The 24,022-nt window shown below is 40.1% G+C and overlaps 1 protein-coding gene across 14 annotated transcripts in view; it reads left to right on the forward strand.

Annotated features, from left to right (window-relative positions):
- GNG12 (G protein subunit gamma 12) overlaps positions 1-24,022 on the forward strand; it is a 63,230-nt gene that overhangs the window by 15,310 nt on the left and 23,898 nt on the right. For 5 of the 14 annotated variants that reach the window (XM_073357382.2, XM_073357381.2, XM_073357384.2 and 2 more), the window contains 2 exons: positions 8,690-8,748; positions 11,836-11,964. The exons of 1 other annotated variant lie outside the window; for it this stretch is intronic. The gene's annotated coding sequence lies outside the window, so the exon portion shown is untranslated. Of the gene's footprint in view, positions 1-8,689; positions 8,749-9,281; positions 9,304-11,835; positions 11,965-12,778; positions 12,863-13,654; positions 13,712-21,695; positions 22,276-24,022 lie in introns of those variants that run through there. 8 more of the 14 variants (XM_073357388.2, XM_073357387.2, XM_073357389.1 and 5 more) reach the window with 5 other exon arrangements.

The raw sequence follows: 24,022 nt of genomic DNA on the forward strand, positions 1-24,022 counted from the left end.
GAAGTGCTAGGAACTTAATTAAAAAAACAATATAAGCTTTCATTTTTTATGAATTGACACTAGGAGTTCATGGGAGAGGTCCGAAACAAGCCATTGTTTCTCTTGGAAGTGCAGCAAGACTTCTTGGCAGAGCGAAAATGACCAGTCATCAACTACATAACTGAGTGGCACAGGGCACATGTTCTTCCTTTTCTTTTAAACATTTCTGAAAACATATTAAAGAAGACCGGGGGAAAAACCCCTATCCAATCAAAAGGACATAAATGTAGTGGTTGGAATGTGTCCTTCAACCCATGTAAATTTGTTGTATCAACTATCTGATGCCACATCACAGTGAGAACTAGGGTGGCTGCATGAGCTAGAAAGGCAGAGCAGAAATGCCAAAATCTTCTCATACTGATTTCTAATGTTATGTAACACGTTATCTATGTACCATTTACTTTTGTTGGTCACTCCTATCAGTTAATCGTGCTAAGAAACATATCCATTAGTACCAGGTTGATGTTGCCCAAGGGTGCAGAAATAATGGCAAAGGAGCAGAACAAGTGGTTACTTGGAGATCATAGCAAATGGGCTCCATTCATGAGATATAAATACTGTCCTTTTGTACTCTGTGCACATGGACTAACAAAATAAAAAAGCAAACTATATGGAATGGCTCTGTGAGAGAGACTTCAGTGTGTAAAGTCTCGTATTACTTCAGCCTTTGCTACACAGTTTCTCAGTGTTCTCTAGTATTTTCTGTAACAACAGCTGAACTGTGTGATGAATTCTAAGTTATGGCACAATGAGAAGTAAAGATGGCTCCAAACTCCATATCTGAACATCTTTGAATTTTGGGAAATTTCAGATCCATGTCAAAACTTTGAAGCTTAGATTCCTCTTTAACTGGAATTTTTAAGAACCACAGGCCTATTCAGGTACTTTACCTGAATGGGCCTGTGGTTCTTAAAAGGAATCTAAGCTTCAAAGTTTTGACATGGACCTGAAATTTCCCAAAATTCAAAGGTGTTCAGATCTGGAGTTGGCGCCATCTTTAATTCTCATTGTGCCATAACTTAGAATTCATCACACAGTTCAGCTGTTGTTACAGAAAATACTAGAGAACACTGAGAAACTGTGTGGCAAAAATATATATTAATTATACACATTATTGAGTTTTAAGCAAATAATCAGAGCCTTTCTTAACTATGCATTCTCTACAATCTGCATAAAAATGAGCACTCAAAATCCACTCACTTATTAGCTTAGTAGCATACTTCCAAGGTGAGTGCCGTCTACTTCTGCAAAAAAATCTATATTATTTATTATATAGGTATTTAAATACTTGTCCAAAATATATGAGAGACTCTGCAGGAAGAAAAAGAGTGGTGTTTCAGATTTTTGTGGAGGGCAGTGGAAAGTATGAGACAAGCATTATACTGGTTGCTAGTCTAATGGAAATACTTGATACCTAAATTGCTTTTTTGAATGTTCACAGCAGTGTACAGACTTTTACTAGTCTTTACAATATTCCAGTGAGATAGGAAAGTAAATACCTTCATTTTATAGATGAAGAAATTGGGAAATAGAAGTATTACATGAATTGATTATGTTTATACAGTAAATCAGGGACGGACCATGATTTGTTTGAGCTCCTGGGTCCCAAGCCTGTGCTCATTCCTGTAGATTATGTTCTCACCTTCTTACTATCTCTGATAAAGAAGAGTAATGTGGGTGGGTTTTTTGTTTTGTTTTTTTTAAAAGTTTTTGAGGTTTTTTATGTATCCAGTATTATTAAAATGTTAAACAGGCAAGCTGCTTTTTTGGCAGTGCGACAGAGAGCCGAAGTTTAAAAATTGCTTGATCATTTTCAAGCACTGAAATCAGCCTTTCATAAACGTTTTTAGGTAAATTCTATTTCTAACCAAAAAAATAAAAAAAAGGCTTTGGTTTATTTCACAGTTAAATGAACAACTAGAAAATTAATCAACATTTTTAAAACTAGGAGCTCTACTTTACAATTGTTTTGAAAGGCCTTGGATTTCCATTGCTTGCAAATGGTAAAGTCGATTCTCTGACTATATGCAGCATTGACAGATTTCAGCCACCTTTTGGGATTGGCACTGAAATGGCAGCCCCCAGTGAGTAGAAAAGCAGCCCCCATGCTAAAGAAGCATTGGGTATTTATAATAGCTGTTTGGAACATGTTTTTAAAAATACCTTCATGACTTACTAAATATTTATTTAAGTATCTGTTGTGTTATGACTAAATCATTATAGATTTCCCATTAGTTGTCACTGCTTTGGAAGTGTTTTAAGCTAAACTGGAAAGAGGCACTCTTATTCTGGAATAAGAGAATCCACATATGGAGTTATTCTGGAATAGATATTTTATATTAAATTCACACCTCCTTTATTCGAGATTTAGCTTTCATGTGTAGACATGCCCTTACTATCCATGTTGATGTCTCTCTGTAATTTTGCCTCAAGTGGTTTTTATGCAGCTGTACTGTAATTTGTATATTTGCTTTTTAAAATTACTCTGGGCTACAATCATTCCCTCTGTTCCTGCAAATGAAGGGAACCTCAGTCAGATGGATCTGTTATGAAGGACAGAAAAGGGGAGAGAAATTTCAGGATTCTTCTTGAAATTGTTCCGTTGACAGCAGGACTTGCCTATGGATCTCCATAGATACACTGAGCTCCTCAGAGCTTATGCACAGCTACTCTGCTGGCTCATCCTCCTATAACCCATGTTGCCATCAGGTAACTTTCTCCACCAGCTGCTCAGTAGCAGCCCCAAGAGGCCCAGAAAGAGTTAACATGGTTTGAAGCAACATGTACTCCTATTCATATAGTCACAGGATCAGCAGAAGCAGAGGATGTGGAAAGTGGGTGTTTCCTTTCGCTGCCCTCCCCCAAATTCTGGAGTACCAAGTCTCAGAACTGTAGAGGAGAGCTTCTACTATGCCAGTGGAAGAGATGGGGTGGTGGTGTCAATCTTACAGCACCATTGCCTCATTTCCTGCCCACTATATGTGGGCTTATTCTAAAAGCTTCACAAGCAAATCTTGATGGGGGTGCGGGGGAGCTTTATTAGGGGAGTTCTGCCCTGCTTTCTACATCACAGTTGTACTAGTAGTGGTTTTTAATAACTGGTTGATTTGATAGGAACTTTGAATTATTACATTTTTGGAGTGGAAAATGGCCATTAATATATGGCATAGTTTATTTGTATGTTCATTTAAACTGAAAATTCCCTAGCGTGCTCATTATTCAAAATATATATGGCAACTTGTGTAGCTAAACTCTCTCAGTTCATACTACCTGTTATGTGATTTGGATACACCAGATTAATTCCTGAAGTATCTGTTTCTTTGTCATTACATTAGTGATGTCCCTTGTTTTTCCTCAGATGTCAGAAAGCAGGTTATATATAGATATAGTTATAGATATATATAGTGCTTTTTTTATATCCTTAATGTTTTAAAAGACTGTTCAGTATCTGTGACTGTGTAGACAGAAACATGTATGTATAACCTTTCTTTTTTCCTTACAGGTTTTACTATTTTACATAATATAAAATTAGACATTGCACAGACATCTAGGGTAAAAGCATCATAAAAGCTTTGTTTTATGCAACACAGCTATTGCGTGTATTTCAGGGAAGAATAAAAGTGGCACTATTTTTTATGCCTTTGCTTGCTAAAGATTTGAAGCAGAAGCCCAGGAGAGAGAGAGTACAAGTGACTTGCTGCAATTCAGCAATCTTTGTGGGGGTGGGGGGTTGGATTTTTGTTTTTTTTTTTTTACTGCAAACAGTAATTTTGAATTTTACCAGTCAGTTTTTTCCTTCAATACTCAATTAATGGCATTTTTTGTTGTTCTTTGTTAATTATATTGGGCTATATTATACCCCCACTCCCAGGGAGATGGAGCCCCTTGGGTGGGAACACCAAGAGCCCAGGAATCTCAGCAAGGTTTTGTGCACACACAGCTTTGGGTGATTATTCCCTCTTCAGGAAGAAGGTTTTGGGGGCTACGAGGTGGAAGTATTCCAAACATCACAGATCTAGGGTCTCTGCCCAGAGGTTCAGCCCCTCTGCATTTTTCCAGGCTCCCTTTTAGGGGATTTTCTGACTCATTTTACTCTTCTTAGCTGTTCTGCTCACTTCATCAGAGAGAATGAGTAGCAGGACCATTAGTTTTTACAGTTGAGTATGTAAGGCTGTGTCTACACTACAGACCTTACAGCAGCATACCGGTTGTAAGGTCTGCTGTGTAGCCGCTCTATGCCAACAGGAGAGAGCTCACCCACTGGCATAATTAAGCCACCCCCAACGAGCAGTGGTAGCTATGTCGATGGGAGATGCTGTCCATACCAGCACTTTTGTCAACGAAACCTTTGTCAGTCAGGGGTGTGTTTTTGTTTTTTCCTCCACGCCCTGACCGACAAAAGTTTTGCTCACAGAAGTGCTAGTGTAGACAAAGCCTAAATCTTTAAAAGTTTGCTTTAAAATGTATCTTGCTCTCACAAGTATACACAATTAAGTGTCAGTTTATTGAGTAAAAAGGATTCAAGCAAGAGAAACAGTTGGTCTATTACATTCTAAATCTAAACCTTTTCATCTTTAACATGTGAGCATTATATTTAACATTTTTTAAATGCCAGCAGGAGGGAGTTATGTATCTGTTTTTAATTTAACAGTCAGTACTTATGCATCATTCTACTTCTGATGTGCTGGAAACTCGTTTTCTTTCACTTCTTTCGTTTTCTTTACTTCTTTCAGTTCTGGTAATGAATAATCTGTTGCTCATCTACATTTTCAATGTAATAGTCACCAAGTGTGTATAGTATACATCCTGTGTTTTTTGATGGAGGGCATCTACTTTAGGCTATAAAGGGTTATCTATGTTTTTTTTACACTTTGTTTTTTACACTTTGTACACGCTTAAGTGAAGACGCTTCTACGCCAACAGGAGATCTCCTATTGGTGTATTCAATTCACCTCCATGAGAGGCAGTAGCTATGTCTATGGGAGAAGCTTTCCCGATGACATAGTGCTGACTACACCAGGGGTTAGGTCGGCAAAACTATGTGCTCAGGGCTGTGGATTTTTCACACTTCTGAATGACGTAGTTATAGCGATCCAAGCATGTCATGCAGAGCTGGCCTAAGAAGAGTATAACATATCAGTACTGATCATAAATACAGGTATAAAATTATATACATAAATTGCAATATATGGCTGGTACTGAAAGATATCTTGAAGCACATTATAATTAACTGTGGGGAAAATAACATTTATTTTTTTACAGAATAATTTCAATAAATGTTACTGAAAAAGTACTAATTATGCCTGGCCCTGAATGCATAACTTCTGGGATCAAATCAATACGGGCTTTAAGAATCAATGAAAATGTTATTTGTAACCTGTTTTTGTACCTCGTTAGTAAAAGTTACATTACTTTTTGTATTTGACCACTCTCTCTTATCCAAAGTATTATCGACAAGGTATGAAAGTGCCACATTAGTCTTCACTTAATTTGACACCCAGGTTTGTTTACCCAAATAAAGAAAAGATCTACTCACTCCTGTGATGGTGCACAGCTTTTTCTTTTATTTTCAATTGAGGCCTCAGCTAAATTATGCTTCTGAACCATACCTGATCCCATTACCTTTCTTTCATGCACAACAACTTTATTAAATCACAATCTCCCAGGGGCTGTGATTAAGTCTTAGTTTTAAGTTTAAATCAGTAAATCTTCAATGAAGCAAACATTTGAGATTGATGTTAAATACAATATCAGGTAATTATACCTGAAATTCACCGTTCTTGCAGTGGTGAACATTGGTTGCAATGAGAGCCAATGAATCTTAGATCTCCCAGACTCTGAGAGCTCTTTTCTGGGATCATGGGACTTTAGAGGAATCCGGGACTGTAAGGGCATGTCTATACTGCAATAAAACACCTGTGGCTGGCCTCTGTCAGCGGGCTTAGGGGCCTCTGGCTGCAACGCTATAAAATTACAGTTCAGATGTCTGGACTTGGGCTGGAGCTTGAGCTCTGGGAGCCTCCCCCCTCACAGGGTCCCACTACCCAGGCTTGGCTGGAGTCCAGACATCAACACTGCAGTTTTATAGCCCCGCAGCCCCATGAGCTCGCTATATGGGCCAGCTGCAGGTGTCTTATTACAGTATAGACATACCCTAAGACTTTGTCTAAAGTCCAGCGTTTCTCAAATATGGCTGCATGTGGCCACTAGGGGCTTTTTGTGTGGCTACAGATTCCTGGGCAATCATGGGGATGGGTGCAAAGCAGTGGTAACAAACATACAAATATTACTTTTCACAGAAAAAGACTTGCTAGCTAGCAAGTCTTTAAAAAAAAAAAGCATAAGCAACAACAACAAAAAAAGCCAAGAACGTGCAAAGCACACTTGTTTCTGTTCTGTTTAGGTCCAGTAAAGAATAGAGACCACTGTACGTTATTTTTATTGAGTCTGCAATAAAAACCTACATAAATAAATTATGATTTGGACTTGTATATGTGCATATTTATTTGTTTTTTTTTCCCCTAAAGTTAATTAAGTATTTTAGGAAAAATGGTCAGAATGGCCACCAGCAAGAGTTGGTGGCTGCACTCTGAGGCCACCAAAATTTTTCTTTTGTGATCCCCTGGTCTAGGCTAGGATTTAAGGGAACACTGTCAGCAGGTGTTAGCCAGCACCTTCTAATGAACACATTTGAAAGTCTCTAGCATAGACAAAGCATTGCATACTCTTAATATGGGTTAAAATGGCATTAAAGCTTAGGTTCCCTACTTCAACCTGACCGGTTTAGCATGTGTTACAGGCAGCCTGACTTGTTTACACTAGGCAGCTAGAATGTGATCGCTAACACCGTCTAACAATGTACCTTTAAATCCTAGGCTAGGCAAAGCCAGTAAACCTTCCACCTTCACTAGGAGCTCAGCTTTGGGAGCAGTGAGCTTCGGAAAGGGAAAATTTTTATGCAACTAAAAATTATGATTTCCTTAAAACGTTGATAGAGGGTTACGACGACTACTACTACTCTGAAAAAAAAAGCAAAAAAAAAAAGCAATAGCGAGTGCAGCAACTTGCCAAAAACATGACACCAAAAGCAAAGGGGGAAAAATTATACCCATGATCCTTAGTTATGATGTGAGAAAACAAATATATAAAACACTCTAAAAAGGTTTCTCTCCCAGTTATTTAAATCCTGGTTTTCTCACTGATGATGCCTGAAACCAAACTTTCCCTCTTCCCTGGGATGCCTGAAACCGACCTTTCCCTCTTCCATTGACTGTGCACAGAGGTTTATTGGCTCTGCTCTGATAGTGCAGAAAAATTATTTCTAGACTTCTAGCTAGAAGTGTTTCTACTCTGTTATAGCATACACTTTTATTGTGCACTTATGCATTTTTTTTATTTAAAAGTAATCTCTCCCAAAATGAAAAATGAATATAATTTTTTGTTCTAAACATTAAACCATATCAAAATCTTTTAGCCAAAAGCTTAAATTTTTTGCTGATTTTTATCATATTTAAAGTGAGACAGAATATGTAAAATATCAATAATTGTGGTAGGGGAGTGAGCAGCTTGATTGTTGCTAAAGGCCTGATGCTGGGAGGGGCCGAGCCTCTCTTTACAGTCAGGCTCAATAGTCAATAAACAGGAGCAGGAACAGGGATGAAATCCTGACCACACTGTAGTGAATGGGCGTTTGGCTATTGACTTCAGTGCGGGCCAGGGTTTCCGACACTGAGGTTATGTGTACAACATAGAAACTATGCTTGCATAGCTGTGTTGGTTTATGCCCTAATATAGATGCAATGTACACCCACAGAAGGCCTATTCCTACCAGTGTAGGAACACCCCTGCCTCAAACAATGTTAGCTACCTTGACAGAAGGTCAACAGATCTGTCTCTACACTGTTTTGTGAGCATAGGTGTCAGACAGGGGTGTGACTTTTTTCACAACCCTGACTGATGTAGCTATGCCAATATAACTTTTAAAAGTAGACAAGCTCCAGCTGACTTTTCAAAGAGGCATGGGTTCAGATCGTTTTTCAGAATGATCGAAGTACTATTATTTTTTATTATTGCTTTAGTGTCTCCTATATGCCAGGCTCTTCCCAGACACAAGGTGCTGTTCCTGCCCCATAGAGCTCTCGGTTGGAAAAGACAAAGGAAGTGTGAAGAGTTGGGAGATGGATAAAATATACAAAGGATTATTTGTCAAGTAGATACCAAGTATGCTCACTGACCCCCTATCTAGCCATTATCTGCTGGCTAGATAAATCTGTTCTGGTTTCTTGTAGTTTAACCGTCGAAGGTGGTCTGGAGGGGAGACGTAAAACTGTTCCTCTTGGCGGCTCCTCTGGGAACTTCCCGATTTTTTTTTTTTATTTTTTTCACCCATCTTTGGGAAAACTTCCTGTGCTGTGGCCATAGCCGCTGCTGGGTTTATGCTTTGGGAGGTGAAAGCAGTGTGTGGGGATATTTTTTTTTTTAATTTTTATTTTGCTTGGTTTTTTTGTTTGTTTGTTTGTTTTTGCCTGTATATAAGGAAACTTTCAAAATATTGTAGTCTTCTTGTAATAAGAAATGTCAGCGTTCGATTCTAATCTTTGGCTTTCTTATACTGTGGGTATAGCTGTATTTTAATTTTACTGTGTTATAGATTTACTACACTAATTAAACCTGAACAAGCTGGGACAAGTGGAAAGACTGCTTGTCTAGGTAAGTGTTCAGCACACACCCTTTTCTGTCTTTGATTGCAAAATATAAAAAGGCATGATATTCAATTTCGCAAACCAAGTTGCCTTAATTTTACTCTGGAGTAAAATCAATAAAATCAGCATTTATATTTGGCTCTGAATTTGAACATTCTTGTTGCTCTGGAATAGTTTGCATATCCTACTTGGCTGGGAGGCAGTAGTAGCGACTGAATCTCTTTTTATTATGAAGAACCTACTAAACAAATTAAATGTATTGGATGGTCATTTTTCCTCGTATTTTCTATGCTTTTATCTTCTCTATTTTCTCCATTTTCTTCTGTTCCTTTCTCATCTGTCTTTTCCCTTGCTTCAACCTTTTTCAGTTTCCTTCCTTAGTTATTCCCTCATATCTTCCCCCTGCAAAATATCCTCTCACACATCCACTCTCAATCTTTTTTCTCCCTTTTGCTCTTCCACAATCGTCCCTAATGCCCAGCAACTGTCCAGTGCTTACAAGGTGCAGGAGAGGTGGTGCAGGGGAGGTGAACAGAAGCATGGATGGCACTTCCAAGTCTAGGTCAGTAACTGCCTGCATATAGTAGCATGACAGCTAAGCTTCCTGTAGACTTGCCACTTGCAGCAGCGCTCAGAGTCTCAGACTCTGCTCGCATCTGATTGTACAGCCCTGTCTGTGCTATGGAAAATTTCTAAAAACTTTCCACGATAATTAACACTTGTTTAGCTTCACTGGTGTTAGCATATTAGGAGACTTCGTATAGATGTCAAGTATCAGGTGGTAGCTGTGTTAGTCTGTATCCACAAAAACAATGAGGACACTTCAGAAGTGGGGTTTTTACCCACGAAATCTTATGCTCAAATAAATCTGTTAGTCTTTAAGGTGCCACCGGACTCCTTGTTGTTTTTTTGGTATAGATGGGCTGCTGGCATCTTTAACATAGTATCATAACTCTTTTCAGAGCAGCTCTAATCAGCACTTGTTTGTTAATAATAATTAATAATAAAAGAATCAGCAGCAACTGGTATCCCATCCATACTAAGACTTCCAGAGATGCTAACACTAGTGGCGCTGAACAGATATCTGCAATGATGGGAAACTTTAAGAAGATTTCCTATGTCTGAGGAAACCCAATGCTGGCTCATAATGTTGCTGATTGTGAGATTTAATTGAGTGGGGATATGATCATTCGGTAAATCTGTGGATGGTCCCTGAGGTGCACAAATGCTTCCTAGTTCACTATCAGTTCCAAATAATTATTATCAGTTCCAAAAATTCAGTATCCGACAAGTCTACTGGTGTTTACAAAAATCAAGACTAAACAATGTCTTCTGTAAAACTGACAGGGACTTTGTCAGTTTTCAGGGATACTTGGTTGCCCATTTATTTATAAAACCCTGAAACTGTGTGGTGTTAATTCACATAAGTACAGGGTGGGTGTGATCATGGTGGACAAGAGTCAGTTTGTTTGATTTTCCTGCGCGGAAATGGGTAGGCAGAAGTTGGCAAATGATTTTTATGGGCATTTATATCAGGATACTATCTTGTGTGAAATCAAGCACTCAGATAATACTGTGATGGAGGCCATATAAAAACCTGGATACATTACACGTTATGGACCATACCTCCAAAACCAATAGTGGTGGCTGTTTTGGGGAGGCGGATGAGAGAGCAAGAGAGCACTCGCAGAAGCAGGCATGTCAGACATCTGATCAATGCCATTTCACCTTGAATAAAAATGTAGTGACCTGGACTATACTTTATTTTTCTGTGTGCTGCTCTGATGGTGTGGATTGCACTCTCAGCAAATTTGCGGATGATACTAAACTGGGAGGAGTGGTAGATACGCTGGAGGGCAGGGATAGGATACAGAGGGATCTAGACAAATTGGAGGATTGGGCCAAAAGAAATTTGATGAGGTTCAATAAGGATAAGTGCAGGGTCCTGCACTTAGGACGGAAGAACCCAATGCACAGCTACAGACTAGGGACCGAATGGCTCGGCAGCAGTTCTGCGGAAAAGGACCTGGGATGACAGTGGATGAGAAGCTGGATATGAGTCAGCAGTGTGCCCTTGTCGCCAAGAAGGCCAATGGCATTTTGGGATGTATAAGTAGGGGCATAGCGAGCAGATCGAGGGACGTGATGGTTCCCCTCTATTCGACATTGGTGAGGCCTCATCTGGAGTACTGTGTCCAGTTTTGGGCCCCACACTACAAGAAGGATGTGGATAAATTGGAGAGAGTCCAGCGAAGGGCAACAAAAATGATTAGGGGTCTGGAACACATGACTTATGAGGAGAGGCTGAGGGAACTGGGATTGTTTAGTCTGCAGAAGAGAAGAATGAGGGGGGATTTGATAGCTGCTTTCAGCTACCTGAGAGGTGGTTCCAGAGAGGATGGTTCTAGACTATTCTCAGTGGTAGAAGAGGACAGGACAAGGAGAAATGGTCTCAAGTTGCAGTGGGGGAGGTTTAGGTTGGATATTAGGAAAAACTTTTTCACTAGGAGGGTGAAATGCGCTACCTAGGGATGTGGTAGAATCTCCTTTCTTAGAAGTTTTTAAGGTCAGGCTTGACAAAGCCCTGGCTGGGATGATTTAATTGGGGATTGGTCCTGCTTTGAGCAGGGGGTTGGACTAGATGACCTCCTGAGGTCCCTTCCAACCCTGATATTCTATGATTCTATGATGCATGAATTTCAGGAAACAACGTCCCTGCTCCAGTGTTTTTAATTGTAATTTCCGAGCGTCATCTGCTGCTTTGGATGGGGTTCTCCTCCCAAGCTGACACATGATGCTCCTTCTGGCTTGTTCATTCAGTTTACTGGCAGTCAGTCAGTTGCAGATGACTTCTTGATTTGTATCTGCTAAAATAAATTGATTTTGTTTAACAGTCTTGAAATACCACACACCTTTCTATATGGGTTTCTCTTTCTTGTCTCAGAACCAATAAAATGGTCAAAAATAAAAGCTCTGATAAATTCATAAAACCTTGACTTTGCATTTATGTTGTGCCTTCCAAACAAGGACCTCGAGTACTCTACAAATAGCCTCCCGTCAACCCTTTCAAGTGGATGTTATCCCTGTTTTACAGGTTAAAGAATTTGCCCAAGGTAACACCCCACTGTGTGGCGGAGCTGGAAACCGAACACAGATCTCCTGACTCCTACTCCTGACTCCTGTGTTTTGACCACAGGACCATCTCTGCCCTACATGCTGTAAGGTAAGCTATTTTTGATAGACTAATTTATAAAGAAAAGTTGTTTATAGTTACTTTTAGATGATTGGAAAACTTTCCAATTGTAGGCCGACAGCACCATCTGGAGGGTAATTGGTATGTCCCTTAGAGAGAGATTTAGAGAAATCTCACTACAGTTTGAGGAGTACGAATTGTTTTTTTAAATGACATTTTGTTGATATTACCTGAATGAGATAATTTTGAGTGGTTTCAAAGTAACTAGGTCTAGGGTCAACTTTCACTTTGATACTTTTATTTACTGGTAATGGTCTGAGTTTTGGGAATGTGATCAGTAAAAATAGAGGGGGAAAAAGACCTAATATTCTCCACTGTTCGCATCTCTACCAATCAGTTGTGCTTGACAGAATTGCACATGCCATGTGACATGGTAAAGGAGAGCTTGACCTTAAAAAGCCTAAATCACAGAAGTAGCTCCATTAGTCAGTGGGACTACTTGCATAAGAACTACTCTTGGGAGTAAGGCTTTGAAGAATCCAGTCCTTAACTGAGTATCCAGTATGATGAATCCAGTTGAGAAAATTGGAAGTAAATGCCTTATGCTTTCATTCACTTCCTTACACCTTAGTAGGGTTTTTTATGCTATTCAGGAATACAGCCAAACTAAAAGACACTGGTAAAAATGGTGTTTGTTTTTTTTAAAATGTACTCACTCTGAATAATCTCTTGAAAGCAATAATCTGAAATCTGTTTCCTTATAAAAAGGGATCTCTTTCACTGTGCACATGCACTGAACTGATGAATGACTTTGGAAAACTCACTGTACCTCTGTGTTCCTCAGATTTTTCAATCTATAACATGGGGAGAATGATACTTTTCCTTCATAAGTGTTTTGAGATCCGCAAATGAAAAGTGCGATACAAGAGTTAAGTGTTGTTGTACTATTTATTATGGAAGTGATTGTGAAATGTATTAATGTACATCAGAATCTAAGCAAGACATAAACGGAGTATTCCAGTCCCATGCTTAAACCACTAACTTCAACTCTCTCTCTTGTAGAAAACCATCTCTTGGTGCATTTATTTCAGTTTCACATTGCATACTGAAATATACAGTCTTTTATACTGACTCCACTGCAAGCCCTAGCATAGGCGGTGTGTTGGGGTGGGATCATAGCATGCAGTGTGGTAGATTCTAGGCAGCACTGGGGCCCTTAAGACAACCAGGGAGGCTTCTGAAACTTAGGCCCCAAGGGCTGTCTTAAATTACTCTCTAGGACCTCTGTCCCCCAAAACAATTCAGGATCAGGAGGGCAGAAGGCCACCTTAACTATTTCCTTCCCCTGGGCTGCATGTTCTGGCACAGCACAGAATCTCACCCTTAAGATCCATTGTGCTAGGAGCTGTACATTCATATAACAAACAATCCTGTCTCAAATAGCTCATAATCTCAGTGATTGTAAGGCATCTTTTTTTTTTTTATCCATGTTTTATTTTAGCATCATGTCCTGTATTTCTCGATGAGGACAAAACTTTAAGATTTCTTCTCAACACACAGTTTTTCTTACACTAATCTCTTTAATGTAACTCAAAATTAAAAATATAAAACAAAGGACTACAAATTCCAGAGTATCAATTTTGTTGATGGTCTGATACATCTGACTTATTTGCTGTCCACTAGGTGTCACTCTTGTTCTAATATTAGAAGGGCAATGAAAACGCTTGCGTTCACAAGAAAGTGAAAGAAGTAGAGGCCTATGAAAGAGATAAATTAAGTAAGTCTTAGGATTTTCTGTCTGTATTCATAATTAGAAATGAGGCTAGCTATGTGACAGCTGAGCAAGCCTGAATCGGATGTTCAACTTTGAAATAACAGAAGTTTCTTTGAGAGGATGCAAGAGGTCTGTTAGCTGGGGAGTCATCATTATCAAAGGTTTCAGAGTAGCAGCTGTGTTAGTCTGTATTCGCAAAAAGGAAAGGAGTACTTGTGGCACCTTAGAGACTAACCAATTTATTTGAGCATAAGTTTTTGTGAGCTACAGTTCACTTCATTGGATGCATAAGGATCACTCTCCTTACAATGTGTATGATAAACACCCATTTTTTCATGGTCTGTGTGTATATAAATCTCCTCACTGTATTTTCTACTTTATGCATCCGATGAAGTGAGCTGTAGCTCACGAAAGCTTTTGCTCAAATAAATTGGTTAGTCTCTAAGGTGCCACAAGTACTCCTTATCATTATCAAACGTGCATAGCCTACGAAGGACTGTTACACTAATGACAGTGACTACAGTGGATGGTGTCACACCAGGTGTGTGGTGAAGTTGCCAGATAGGAGTCAATCCTGTGAATTCATGAATCTCTGGGGTGGCCCTGTGGGTGGCACCAGGAAGTGTCAGAGCATGCACCACTTCATGTGTTGATGGAGAGTGTGAAAGCATAGTATGCTGGGGTATTTTTGTCCATCCTGGAAACATGGCTGAAGAGCAAGCAATGCTGCTTTTGGATATAATGAGGGCTTGAAGGAAGGCTGGATATTTGCAAAACTGACATTTCACACAAAGTCAAACTACTTTATGCTCAGGATTTAGTGCTGACAGCACATATGGAATACCTCTAGCTGCTCCAAGTGTGCTTGTAGGAACTGTGACACTGGAAGACCAGATTTCAGCTTATGCCAGGGCTCACTGAACATTGACAAATATATAGCTGGAAACCAGTCTGGCTCAGCTGTGTGTGAGTACTGTTAAAATAGATTTTAGAATTATAAGTATGTGTTTAGTCTTTATGAAATGCTTGTAGGATGCTGTATGTAGTTATCTTACTTATATTTGTATCCCAGGTTATAAGGTAACATTTAAGTGTTTGCAACTGTAAAAATGTTTGCTCAGACTGTAAACCCCCACAGTCAAGGGAGAAACATTAGTGAGATGCTAGTTTACCACATGAGGTGTCCTCTTCTCCCACAACAAAATAAGGTCAAACAGACAAGCCATTGTGGAACATCAGTGGACAAAAGACTTTATTGATTGCTTCCCCCACATCCATGAAAAGGATATGTGTGCACAAGCCCTCATCCCATCCTTGCTTGAAAGCTGGGTGAAGGGAATAAAGATCCCTGTCTAGGAGGAAATGTGATCACTATACTGCTTGTAATTCGGAGACAGCAAATTTTTTAAGCATAAGCAAGGGATCCCCAAGCTTTTTGGCTTGGTTAGCCCCAGGGGACATACAGAGCTTGCATATTATACCAGCTAGTATAACTTTTTGGAACCTAAGACTGTACCTTATGTATATACGTTTACCTGCTTTATCCATTTAAATAATTCTCTTACTACTTTTTCTTAATAAATCATTAGTATTATAGGATTGGCTACAAGAGTTATCTTTGGTTTGAGATCTGAGGTACAATTGACCTGGAATAACCTGAATATTTCTGGACTAGGAGTAACCTGAACATTGTTGTGATTTTTGGTGTAAGGGGCCATCTATCACAACAGCAGGCTTGCCTGGGTGGCAAGATAGACCAGAGTGCCCAGGAGGATTGTCTATGACTCCATGTCAAGGGTGTTATAGTGCTTTAGGAGTTCACACTTATTACTGGGTTGATGAAATCTAATTATAGAACTTAAAACCAGTTTGGGGTTTGCATCTTGTTCCTTGACAGTCTGCCTTGAGATTGGCATCATGCTTGTGAGCTACTCGAGATAGCTTGACAAGGTCCAGGGTTCTGACCCATATTGCAATACTGGTAATACACAGGTTTGATAGATCCTGGGCTTTGTTTCAGTGCAAAGACATTTTTGCACCCATTTCTCTCATGTGCATGTATGGCATCTGCAGAGCAACAGTGTGTAGATGCAGTTGTTGGTCCATAAGCCATTTCAAGGCCTCCTCTGTTACACTGTGGATATCATCCAATTCACCTTTCAATTCATATTTGGGTCACTGCATTATGATGTATTTGATGGTTTGGATGTTCTCATCACAGTTGCACGAAGGGGATTTTCCATTTTTGTTTCAAGTAGCCTCATCTTCCATGGTTTGTTCAGATGCGGTTCAGTGTGGTCCAAAGTCTGTGTGGCAGGTCAAAACTAGGATGGTGGCTTGCTGGGTAAGTAATAATGTACTTGTTTGAAATGGTTGATGAGGTCTGGACACTTTGCCATCCCTGGCCAGATCTAGAGACATGAGGTGGTCATGTGTGGTCCATAGTGATTTTCATGATTTCAGGTGTTTTTGGGGTATGTTATCCATAACCAGTTGAATTGGAAGTTCTGGGTAGTCTTTGGCACGTTTAAGTTCTCGTGCTGTGGCTATATCTCGGCTGATAGCTGGATGTTCAATGTTTGCTAACACAGAATGTCACAGTACAGGTGTTGATTTTAAAGTTCCCATAATGATTTGCATGATCTGATTCAGCTGCCCATCCACAAGTTGGGTATGGCAACTTCTTGTCTACACTTGTGCACGGTACTCTGCAACTCTGCTAAGACCAATGTTCATAGCACTGCGGCAGTTGATTCCCAGCTTATTCCCACTAACTTCTGAATAATATTGATGCAAGTCTTACCTTTAGAGGCTACTTTCTCGACGTGGTCATGAAAGGTCAGTGAGCAGTCCAGAATGACACAGAGATATGTTAGTTTTGGTTCATAACCTTTCCACCACAAAACTCAACAGTTAGTATTTTGTGTGATTGTATTGTCAAAGGGGAAAATAGAAACTACTGATTTGCTTGGATTTGATCTCATCTTCCATTTTTGGAAGTACTCCTCCATGATCTTAAGGTCAGATGTTAAGGTCACTTCAAGCTCTTTAAAGCTATGGGCCTAAGTTGCAAGTGCCAAATCATCAGCATATGCAAATTTCTGAGCTATCATTTCAGGCATATCGGTCATACATACATTGAAGAGTGTCGGATCATGAACAGAGCCTTTTGGTAGCCCAACATTCAAAGTGCATGGTTTGCTGATTTGACCTATATGCGCATCCTTCCATAGCTAAGCATGGTGTTCAGCAGCCTGTGAATTTGCACATGGGATCACTTTGGACAGTTTTGGTAGCACACCATCCTTTCAAACTGTGTCATATGTCTCTGACAGATCGATTCAAGTGGTACCGGTCTTGAATTTTCATTGGAATCCAGCCTCCATGTCTGCAGTGAGGTCCAGATTTAAATGCGTATGCTAATTGTGGTATCTTCAATAAATGCAGCATATTGCCTATTCCCCTTTAAAAAAAATAAAAATCCCATGTGCTGCTTATAAGTATAACACAGGACCTGGTTGCAACAATTTCGGTGCAGTCAAAAACCAGCTTGCTCCTTGGGTAGGCTGGCATCCACAGTGGTCCCAATTCTTTTCAGAATTATACACTCCATCAGCTTGTAGGTGGTGGTTGTCAAGAGGGAGATTGGCCTATTAACTAGAAGAATGACAGGTTTCAGAGTAGCAGCCGTGTTAGTCTGTATCCGCAAAAAGAAAAGGAGGATTTGTGGCACCTTAGAGACTAACAAATTTGTTCGAGCATAAGCTTTCGTGAGCTACAGCTCACTTCATCGGATGCATTTGATGAAGTGAGCTGTAGCTCACGAAAGCTTATGCTCAAATAAATTTGTTAGTCTCTAAGGTGCCACAAGTCCTCCTTTTCTTTTAACTAGAAGAGTGATCTGCAGGTTTTCCAGGCTTTAGGATTGCAATGACCTTGGCTTCTCTCCACACAGGGAATTTCATTGGTCTCCAGGATGTTGGTGAAAAGCTACATCATCCATTTCCATGTGTGTGGATGTAGGTTATATAGGAACTCAGGATAGATACCATCTTTTCCCACTGCTATTCCCAATTCTATAGCTGCAATGGCTGTGTCAATTTTCTTACTTGTGGATGATCCAGACCATTGGGACGACAGAGCACATGTGGACATCACCTGCTGAAATTGATGCTGGACTTGTTTACTATGTTTGTCCACTGCACCCATAAGTGAGACGTGCAGGAGGCAGTGAGACTTATTCGTCAAAGAACGTCCTGTTGGTTGTGACGGTTTGAACTCTGCTTGCAGCCTAGGTGGATGAACTAGTTGATGGTCTCCACAGAACTCGACCACACTTGAGTTGGGGGATGGTGGGTCTGAGGGCCCAGCTCCGAGATTCTGGGAAGCAGCTGTTAAACTGAAGGAGTTGCTTTTAAATTGGCTAAGTCTACAAGAAAGAAGCAGATAGTCAGATGAAGGGGGAAATACTGAATTTGGGGTTGTCATCAGAGAATTTTCCAATTTTAAGACTATGCATAGGGCATTGGACTGTCTTTAATAAGGCTGAGATGGATAATTTTGACATTTGTGACTAAACTGGGTATGATAAACTTTGTGACCAGTAAAGTGACCTGACCAGATACAGTAACTCTTCACTTAATGTTGTAGTTATGTTACTGAAATATGCTACTTTAAGCGAAACGATGTTAAGTGAATCCAGTTTCCCCATAAGAATTAATGTAAATAAGGGAGGCTAGTTTTCCAGGGAAATTTTTTTTTCCGCCAGACAAAAGACTGTGTGTGTGTGTGTGTGTGTTCCCTCCCCACTCTGAACTCTGGGGTACAGCTGTGGGGACCCGCATGAAAGACCCCTTAAGCTTATTTCTATCAGCTGAGGTTAAAAACTTCCCCAAGGCACAAATCCTTTCCTTGTCCTTGGACGGTATTGCTGCCACCACCACTAAGTGATTTAGACAAAGATTCAGGAAAAGGACCACTTGGAGTTCCTATTTCCCCAAAATATCCCTCCAAGCCCCTTCACCCCCTTTCCTGGGAAGGCTTGAGAATAATATACGTATCAACCAACTGCCTTTAATAAAAGTACAGACCAGACCCTTTATTTTTAGGACACTAAAATCAATCAGGTTCTTAAAAGAAGAACTTTATTATAAAGAAAAAAGTAAAAGAATCACATCTGCAAAATCAGGATGGAAGGTAACTTTACAGGGTAAATAAAAAAGATTTAAAGCACAGAGGATTCCCCTCTAGTTTAGCTTCAAAGTTACAAAAAACAGGAATAAAACTCCCTCTTATCATAGGGAAAATTCACAAGCTAAAACAAAAGATAATCTAACGCATTCCCTTGCCTTTACTTATAATTTTTGTAATATTAGATGCTCATTTCAGGTAGGTTTTTAGGAGATTTTTTTCCCTGCCTGGTCCCTCTCTTGTCCAGAGAGAGAGCAAAACAAAGAGAGCACAAACAAAACCTCCCCCCGCCCACCAGTTTTGAAAGTATCGTCTTTTCTTATTGGTTCTCTTGGTCAGGTGCCAACCAGGTTATTTGAACTTCTTAACCCCTTACAGGTAAAGTGTAAGTTTTAAACAAACAATTTAATACTGTACACAGCAGTGATGATTGTGAAGCTTGGTTGAGGTGGTGAAGTCCGAGGGTGGGATATTTCCTGGGGAATGCCTTCCTTCTAAATGATGAACTAGCACTCGGCTGAACCCTCAAGGGTTAACACATTGTTGTTACTGTGGCCTCACACTCTACAAAGCAGCACGAATGGAGGTAGGGTGACCAGATGCCCCGATTTTATAGGGCTGCTCTTTCTGCAAGCAGTGGACAAAGCAGGCGGCTGCCAAACAAGGTTATAAGGGAGCATTGTGCAACTTTAAACAAGCATGTTCTCTAATTGATCAGTAACATAACAACGTTAACCAGGATGACTTTAAGTGAGGAGTTACTGTATATGAAATGCAAAATCAGCACACCAGTCAGTGTAGAGCTGGGGGTGAGCAGTAGGGTTTTGATAGCATAGGCAGGTGCCATCCCCTTAGCTCTGCTGTCTTTGTTGTGTCCTGGTGCTGCTTCAGCTGTGGCAATTACTTTTCTCCCCCTCACTTGTGCTGCTAGGTGTCGTTGTATCCTGGGACTAATTACTCCACCTCTCTCCTTGTTCCTATACATTAGATTATGAAACATCTCATATTGCAGTGCCTGGGTAGCTAGACTATTTTGTTAAGGAAGCAGACAGCAGTGAGGAACCTGCCCTCCAGAACCCCAGCCATCCAAAGCAGTAAAGATGAGACTGGCTCAGCTAGCTAGCAGTAAGGTGTTTGCACTGTGGATCTCCAGCCCTGGAGCACATCAAAGGAAAGAGCTAATCATCTGACTGGCATTATAGAGCATGCATCCCTACTCCTGTGACGGCTGGCATCTTGGCCGACACACCAGGGAGCAAACTGGAGACCTCCAGAACTAAAATCATGAACTGCTATAGCTTGAACCAAAAAGCTAAGGCTCTCTAACTGCATCTGTAAATTGACTTGTATCATCTGCAGACTGCATTCAGTACAGCAGTGGATTACACTCATACTCTTGTCAGCAGTGTTCCTCTTCTCCTTAAGGAAGCTGATGTTAAACAAAAAATCAAAGCAATACCATGGAAAAGGGGGTGTGTGATTATATCACATCAGGAAAAAATCACATTTTCCATAACCTTCGTGACTGCCTGAGACTTTACATAGCGCAAAATAACTTGAACTCTTGTAGTATTTTAATTCTTGTCAATGTTTAAGTGAAACAGAAAAAAGAGCAGTCATTTTCATACATCAAAATGCCATTCACAAATGCAGAAAATACAGTGTATTATAGAAGATAATGTATCACACTTTTACTCTCCTTTGTGTTGTAGGTATTTAATAGCTTTGCAATATGCATCATAGAATATCAGGGTTGGAAGGGACCTCAGGAGGTCATCTAGTCCAACCCCCTGCTCAAAGCAGGACCAGTCCCCAGTTTTTGCCCCAGATCCCTAAATGGCCTTCTCGAGGATTGAATTCACAACTGTGGGTTTAGCAGGCTAATGCTCAAACCACTGAGCTATTCCTCCCTCCAAATCATATTTAGTAACATTTTATTTTTGCAGAAATCCTTTAAATAAGTCCTTTTCAATTAGGTCATCAACTTGACCCCACACTTTTGTGTTTAAATCCTCAGTGACTTTGAAATTTTAAATAGATCATAAACATATAAAACCCTTTTTTTCTCATCACTGGAGTTTCTGGTGAATGCTTTTATTTAGTGGGTCTCTTTTTGGGCATGATCCTGCAAACCTGAACATGTTTAACTTTGTGCATATTAGTAGTACCACTGACTTCCCTGGGAGTACTTGTGCATAAAGTTAGGTACATGCATATGTTTTTTCAGTCTTGGGGCCTGCAAACTCAGGTCTATGACCTCATCTGGCAAGGATTAACTCTGTTTTTATGTATTGGACATCATTGAGCCCAGTGTTGGTGTTAAACAAATAACAAACTTATTCAGAGTTTAGGACCCTTAAGGAGGGATCTGCAGAAGGACTATCACTTCAGGAAGAGCCTCACTGGATCACCACAGACTGCCTGTATGGAAGCTTATCCGTAAAGATATGTTTGGGCTTCAGAAGTTCAAGGAGTCTAAACATAGTCCTCTGGGCAAATTCCAATGCAGGGAACTAGGCAATTCAGTAGGATGGCAATGTCAGGAATTCTTACAAGGTCCTTCAATGGGTAATTCCCTCAGGGACCTGAAAATAGTCAAACTGCATTGTGAAATTTCAGTTACAGAGACATTTAAATACCTACACACAGCACAGGTTTTATAGTCTGACAAGTTTTGTTGGGTGCTCAATCGCTTTTGTTGGGTGCTCAACTCAATCATTTATTTATTTTAGGTGCCTAACGATGGACTTTGGTGCCAAACTTTAGGCTCTCAAGTTTGAAAATTTTGGCCGAGGCCAATTTTTTTTTTTAAATTACACGACTCATTTCAAAATAGCAAACCTGGTCTCGAACAACCAGAACCCCCAGAGCTAAATTAACTAACCAGCACTCAAGTAACACTTCTCCTTCCCTCACAACAAACCCCATACCTTTTAAGCCCCCAAATGCCTGATAAAATAGTTGTCTTGAAGCATGCCTTCCAGGGAATAAACTTGAGCTGTTTCAGACCCAGAGGCTCAGATGAATTCCAAAGTCCAGGTCCTTTCACAAAAAACACATTGTCAGAAGCCTGTCATAAATATAAAGGGAAGGGTAACCACCTTTCTGTATACAGTGCTAAAAAATCCCTCCTGGCCAGAGGCAACATTCTGTTACCTGTAAAGGGATAAGAAGCTCAGCTAACCTGGCTGGCACCTGACCCAAAGGACCAATAAGGGGACAAGATACTTTCAAATCTTGGTGGGGGAGGGGGAAGGCTTTTTGTTTTGTGCTCTTTGTTATGTGGTTGTTCTCTCTTGGGACTGAGAGAGGCCAGACAGAAATCCATCTTCCTCAACCCATCCTAATCCAAGTCGCCAATATTGCAACCAGTATAGGTAAGCCAGGCAAGGCGGATTAGTTTATCGTTTGTTTTATGTGAATTTTCCCTGTGTTAAGAGGGAGGTTTATTCCTGTTTTCTGTAACTTTAAGGTTTTGCCCAGAGGGGGATCCTCTGTGTTTTGAAACTGAATACCTGTAAAGTATTTTCCATCCTGATTTTACAGAGTTGATTTTTCTTTTCTTTTTTTTTTTTTAAATAAAATCCTTCTTTTAAGAACCTGACTGATTTTTCCATTGTTCCAAGATCCAGGGATTTGGGTCTTTGATGATTTTGGAACCAATTGTTTAGGATATTATTCTCTAGCCTCCCCAGGAAAGGGAGTGTGTAGGGCTTTGGGGGAAGACATCTCCAAGTGATCTCTTTCCCTGTTCTTTGTTTAAAACGCTTGGTGGTGGCAGCATACTGTTCAAGGACAAGGCAAAGTTTGTACCTTGGGGAAGTTTTTAACCTAAGCTGGTAAGAATAAGCTGAGAGGGTCTTTCATGCGGGTCCCCACATCTGTACCCTAGAGTTCAGAGTGGGGAAGGAACCCTGACAAAGCCCTTCCCATTTTAATCAAGATACCAGCTCAAGTGCCTCCAACAATTGTAACTGTGGCAGAATGTCAAGAGAAGCAGGTGGCATTATAGTTCAAAACCAACATCTGAAAGGAGCTGATGTATTGTGAAATATACCTTATAAAAAATGACACCTCCTTACTCAGCAGATCTGCTTTCCCTCAGTATTCAGAAGAAAAACTGATGACTTAAGTGACAGTAAGTTCACTGCTTTTTACTCCTGTTAGCTCTGAAGAGTCAAAGCAGCTAAGGAGAGACTGAGCTGGATTCTGTTCCTCCTTATGTATCACCTACCAAATTGTCTACAAATTTCCATGTAAGGGTAGTGCGGTTCAAACATGTCACTGGGAGCATAATTAGAAGATAAGGTCATTGCACAGGTATCCCTAAGGGCATAACTTAAAAATGATGGGGTGGTACATATGTAACTTGCCCTGCAGAACCTTTGTTGCTGGTGGTGATAACCATCTGAACCCATACTGGGGAGTTTGCAGAGCTGGCAGTTTGAAAAAATGTTCACTTGTAAAGTGAACACATTTAATATGAAATCAGAGACCATAAACATGGAACTCTACAATGTCATTTTTATAGTCCGTTTTCAGATCAGAAATAGAATGTAATTACCACTTAAAAGCTAATAAAGAACTGATGCAGAATTCAGAGTATTGGTGTAATATGCTGCTGGTACACTAGGCGGCAGACAGGCAGCTGTGTTCTGATCTAACTTTGGTTTCTGAATAGTTGTTAGGTGCAGCACTATGTAAAGCATAACAGTAGTCTAATCTTGCGGTGACAAAGGCAGAGCAGGTGGTAGTGAAATCCACATTCAACATTAAAGGTGTCTGATTGGATGTGGAGTTCCAAAGTTGTGTTACAGACAGAGAAATGCCATCAAAGAGACAAGAGAAACTTTTGAACATCACATCCAATCAATTCCAAAATTGTCATGTTACAGACAAACAGAAATGCTGTCAAGTTGAGTGTAATGCCAGTCGTCTTCAGATGGGTATTGTGAGAGTTAATTTAATCATGTTTGCAAAGCACTATGAAATTCTCAGAAGATATTAGTTAAATGCAAAGATTATTATAACTTAGTAGTAGTATAATAAATGTATGCAGTGTAGGAACCACTAAATATGTCCAAAATATTAGAGGCCATGTTGAGGCCTATTTAAAAATTGGGT

The sequence above is a fragment of the Lepidochelys kempii genome, chromosome 8 (assembly GCF_965140285.1).
Source record: "Lepidochelys kempii isolate rLepKem1 chromosome 8, rLepKem1.hap1, whole genome shotgun sequence".
NCBI lineage: Eukaryota > Metazoa > Chordata > Testudines > Cheloniidae > Lepidochelys > Lepidochelys kempii.